Genomic DNA, 6090 nt, shown 5'->3' with positions numbered 1-6090 from the left:
GTAGTTTTTTTAAGTAGATTTTAGGTAGAATTTGTAAAAAATTTGGACTTTTCCCGACGATGGATTTCTTAGACAGTTTTTTGGAGGGAGTAAAGTCTAAAGAAAAAAATATATAATTTTTATTTCATTTTAGAACTGATAATGGAATGGAAGAACTTGAGTATCTATGATTTTTGATAAGTTTTATACTGAGACATAGAGTTGTAGGATTTGAGTTGATTATCTTCTTCGTGTTTTATGTGCCCACATTCCTTGAGAATATATGTGGCTTTATTTTGACACTTAGACTCATCTTTTGACTCCTATGATTAATTCTATGTGTTGAATTAATATGATGATTGTGCTTAGTTGTTTAACTTAAGAGTCGGGTCTGAGTCGTCCGAAGTGAATCATATGCATTGTGTGATGTGAGGATTGATTACATTATGTGCTATCCTGTGTTAATCTCGAATTTTTCCCATGTGTTAGTCGAAGCAAAATAAGTACTTTGTGAGTCTAGGAGATGATGTAGGCGTTTCTTTGATTGTCTATTGAGCTAGTATGCCATCATAAATAAAATTATCCTCAGATAGCCCATTTGAGCCTATAGACCTTTTCTTTGGCACCCACATTACAAGCCGATTCCTTTTTTGTTCTTAACTAGATCTTTTTGAACTTTTACCTCTGAAAGCACTTAAGTCGCTAGAAGAGTAAGGTGATAATTGGGGTAGATTTTGAGTGGAACCACAGAAAGGCCAAAATGTGCACGTATGTTTGAAAGATCATTAGCCGGGCAACCCAAGTTTGGAGAGTGTTGAAAAAAATCAAAGAAAGTAAAAAAATAAAAAAATAAAAAAAAGAAAATATACGTCCTAATCCTCTTATCCGAGCTAGTGAATGCATAGTTGTGCTTAAAGAAGGGAAAATTTTTATATGATTTCGTGGCATTGCTTGAATTGGTCATGAAGAGTGTGTATTGGAATGTTAAGTGTAGTGTACTAAAGTGCTTAGGTGGGTTAGTTACTATACCCGAATATATCCTACCCATAACTTAGCCTACATTACAACCTGTAAAGACCTAATTGATCTTAGACTTCGCAAGCTTAGATTAGTAGAGACATACACTACAACCAAGCCTATGGTACGACCTTGGGATGAATATGAATTTCTTTGTGAGAGTGAGTGAATTCTTTCGATTTGTAAGTCCTTAAATTATACTTAAATGCATATTTGAGTGTGTGGACTAATTTCTCTCTTTGATTGTGGTGAGAGCACATGATTTACAAAGGATTGGTAAAGTCCAGGCATTTTGAGTTAACACAAGAAGTGAGTCATAGTAAGGAATGTATTGGAGTCATCTCTTGAGGTTAGGATGTTATAACAAGTCGCACAAATATTTTAAATTGTCTTGGCATGGGTATTTGTTTGAAGAAAAATGTCAATAGTTCTAATGTTGAGTTCTAAGTATTGGTATATGCTATTGTCATTGGTATGATGCTTGAGTACAACAACAACATACCAAGTATGGTATGATGCTTGAGTATATTTTGAAAATGTGTTTCTTGGAATTGTGCTTAATTTTGAAAGTTGCTCGAGGACGAGCAAGAGTTTAAGTGTGGGGTGTTGATAAACAACTAAAAATGTATATTTTTCTGTGTACTTTCATCTCATAACTTGTATAGTTACGGTAGGTTACATGAGTTTTTGTAGTGAATTATGCTCAGTACGTGCAATCTTATGTGCAGGAGCAAGTTGGACGAAAAGTGAGCAAAAGAAGTTGATTCGGGACCAAAAGACAAAAGAAAAACTTTGCTCGTTCATTCTCGCGTGCACACGAGAGAGTGAACGAGCTAGCTGAGGAAAAGCTTGAGGCAAAAATAGTGAACTAAGCTAAAAAGACATGGAAGTTCACAAGAGATTTGGGAGGCAAAGAAAAAGAGAAGTACTTCACGTGCATACGAGAAAGTGAACGAGCTAACCGGAAAAGTCTTTTCCAAAGTGGCTTGTATTATTTCGTCCCATGCTAACCCTATCACATATAAATAGTATTTAAACTCTCTTTTGAAAAGGGAATTTTTCGACCTAAGGAGAAATCGACCGAAGGAGGCAAGAACACACCAGGAGCAAGGCGGAGAATTATTCTACAAGTTTTTCACTTCCTTCTTCCTATTTTCATTATTGGTTGTGAATTCTAGTATTATATTTTTGCATACTATTATCAATAACTAATTTGTTGGCTTGGGTTTTGATGGAACCTTTTGTAGGATGAATTCTTATTACATTTTATACAATTGAGCCATTGAATTTCTCTACTTGTTTAACTGCGTGTTTATTGTTGTTGATTGAATGGTCATCAATTGACAATGCCTATTTAGTGTGCATTGCTTGAAAAATGATACATATTTAGGTAGTTGTTGAACAACATCGCTCGTAACGTATATGAGAGATCAATACGGAGGTGTAAAGGTGGGATTAGGAATGACGAAACCTTGGTGCGATCTTAGTGAGCGGTGAATTAGTGTCAGCTAGCGTAGTTCCAAAGAATATGTCTGGTAAATTGTAGTATTTTCTCGGAAGAGAATTACGACACCCGAAGTACTCACGATCGGTAGAGAATACTTAGGCGAAATTATAGAAAACGTAGCGGGGAGAATTTCAACAGTTGGGAAAATCATAACTATAGACCTCCTTAGTCTTATTAGTTGATAATTTTACTACTTTTTGTAATTGTTAATTAATTAGTATAAAATAAAAAATTACAATCTTTATAACTAGGAAATTATTTGAACTTGTATTTCTTAGCAATACTGAACAATTGTAGCTAAGCCTTAGTTCACTGTGGGATTCGACTCCGGACTTTTAGACCAGATTATATTTGCAGCGACCGCTTAGTTCTTTCTATAAGCCATAGTTAGGCGTGATCAGTAGTTCACTAGACAATGTTGGTTCTTAAAATAAATAAAATAAAAAATCAACCTTTAATAGAGTAATATATGTCAGCTCGTCCAAGATAAGATTAAAAATATTAACTTTTCGTCATTGTCATTATATTTCATACGTATTTGATCAACAACAATAATAATAATAACACTGATAAATAATGGTAACCAAATGGCATGAGGTAATGTAAACCTAGTCAAAACGTATAGGCAGTCGTCCAACCATTTATTATATCTAAAGTTTCACTATTAAAGTTGTACTAAGTGGCCTTACAAGTCATGGTCAAACCTCACGAGAAGTTGGCACTAAAATATGACTGTAATGTGGGCCTGGCACGGTCCTAAATAAGCTTCGTGGGTCGGTTCTAAGTGGGCCGGTTTTAAGTGGGCCCGGATTTCGTGGGCCGGTCCTAAGTGGTCCCGGGCTTCGTGAGCTTTTTGTAGGAACCAGCCTCGGACCGGGACCACGAACTAATAATCTTCGGCTAAGTGGGATGGTCCCGGGCCTATGTGGGCCTAAGTGAGCCCAACGGATACTTTCTAATTTTTTTTTAAAATTTTTTCTCTAAGGCAATTTCTTGTAAATTATATTATAGATTTGTGACCTAAATTTTTTAATTCAAATTAAAACATAAAAATATTGTAAAGAGATATTCAAAGCAATGCATTATAATTTTATTATAGCATTAACAAAACATGGCAATATCTTTCTTAGTCTTCCTCCCCCTCATGGAATGAACACAACAAGGTGCTAATACCACCATTGAGAAGAAAAAGAAACTAATCAAGATGTGCCAAAATACAAGCTACATATTAATTTACGTGGCATCTCTTACAAATTTCATAAATCCTTCAAGGTTCGGAGGAATTTTCGTTGGTGGTGGAGGAAAAGAAGTTTGTTCATCACCGCTTCCGTGCGAAGCAGCATCCTCCGCAAGTTCAGCTAGCATTTTTTCATAAGCTTCGTTGAAGACTTGAAGACTTGAATACTTCAATTCACCAACTTCATAATTTTTCACACAAATTGAAACAATTAAGTAAGCAATTATAGAAGAAAATTAGAGAGAGATTGAGAGGGATTGATAATTTTGTGAGAAAAATGAAAGAATGAGGGGGTATTTATAGTTGAAAATAGGGAAAAAATGTAATTATAAAAAGTTTGGGCTTAAAACAAAGTTGAGGGGTTAAATGGCTATTTTATAAATAGCCAACGGCTATTTTGGCAGAATAACGACTATATTTTAAATGTCCTAACGTCTATATCTTGGCAGATTTTTTTTTAAATTCTAGCCGTCGAGCCCGGATAGGTTCGTTTAGGACCGCTTGAACCGTACCACTCCCCTGCTGGTCCCGGTCTCGCGGGCCTCACCTAAGGGACCGGCCCACTACCCAGCCCACCTCCCCACGATCCCGGTCCTATCCTGTAAGGACCATTTAGGCCCACCGCCCATTTGGGCTTGCGGTCCTGGGCCGGACCCGATCCTAACCGGCCCACATACCACCCTTACACTAAAAAGGTTACTAATCTAATGGTTGGTGAGGAAAAAATTTATTTACACCCGAGCCATGTTTTTCATATGCATAATTATTATTTAATTTGATGTATATATTTACTTTATTTTTTTAACTGTTTAAGATTAAATTATTTAATTTTATGTAGACATTTGGATGCGGATAAATATTTTTTTGGATGATGGTGAATAGTATATCTCAGTTTTGGCAAGGTAACATCTCGGAAATGAAGTAAAATGTTAGTTTGCTTCCATGAACGGGGATTTGGGGTGTCTCTGCAAGTTGCACCACTTGCTTTTTGCCGTAGATGAGGAAACAAATAAAGTTTTTAATTTGGTTTAAGGTAAAGGTATTTTGATTGTTACCTTCACATAAATCTAAGTACTTTAGGTTAAAGTAGCTTTATGCTTACTAAACGCTCAACCTTAAATAATGATACAAACTAAAGTAAAGAGAAATAAAACTGAATCCAGCTTGCACCAACTTGTGCAAGTGGTCATGTGTCTACTTCCAGTGTTCAATTAATAAATTAAACCGCATGTTGATGCATACTTTATAAGTCATTAATTTGTACAACTGCTACATTAATTAAAAGATAGTAGAGTCAGGTGTGTCGTGTCGTATACTTTGAAAGATTCTTATGCAAATTTAAAGATTCTTATTGGTGTCTCCGGTTAAAATCGAGTTAAAGTAATTTCATCTTTGATGATTTGTGGAGGAATTTGAGTATTCAATCAAAAATTTGAGATAATGAGTTCGCAACTTTTTGCATAATCCATGTGAAACATCACGAGTATAAGTCAACACCCTTCAACATGTATAACTCAGCCTTAAAATTCTTACATTAACTTTAGCATAGACTTACGAGTGTAGAGGGCAAGACTTAGCTTAACAGAAAGAAACCAAAGAGCTTAAGATATCAAAGAGATAAGACATCAAGATATGCTAATAACTTTTTTTTAGTCAAGAGATGTGACGTGATAGATAAGATTTTAATACACTTTGACAAGAGTTTTCGGGTTCGAGCTCTTGAAATTGAGAAATTCTTAATATGAAGCCTTTGTCATTAAGTGAGTTCTACGAGGCGTGGAGCCAGTGTTCTGGCTACAGGTACGGCGAACCCAGTAGCTTCGATTCAGACATTGTATTTGTCTTGAACAATTCACTGAGTATTTGCACAAATTAATAATCTAGAACACAGTAACTTAAAATGCTCAGAATTCCGAACCCATAAATTTAAAATTCTAACTTTGCCTCTAAGGAGTCCGGAACCAAAATATTATTTTTTAGACTCAAAGCACAAAAATAGGTCAGAAAATAACTAATGACCAATTTATATATAACGCATGTGTTCAATGCGCTACACCTTAACGGCACGTTTGTCCGCTAAGGTATTGTGCATGGGTTGCATGCGCTATATTGGAATTTTAAATTGGCGGGCAATATATATATATATATATATATATATATATATATATATATATATATATATATATATATATATATATATATATATATATATATATGGCGTATTACAGGATGCGCTATACCAGAAGTTGAAAAGACAGATAGGTATAGCGCATCCTATATAAAATATATACGCACTATACCTATATAAAATATCGGGCCAGTCGTCTTCCCCGACCGGAACGCAAAAACA

This window comes from Nicotiana attenuata, unplaced genomic scaffold (genome assembly GCF_001879085.1).
Source record: "Nicotiana attenuata strain UT unplaced genomic scaffold, NIATTr2, whole genome shotgun sequence".
In the NCBI taxonomy this organism is placed as follows: domain Eukaryota; kingdom Viridiplantae; phylum Streptophyta; class Magnoliopsida; order Solanales; family Solanaceae; genus Nicotiana; species Nicotiana attenuata.
The sequence above is the reverse complement of the archived record's forward strand: the minus strand, read 5'-3'. Positions refer to the sequence as shown.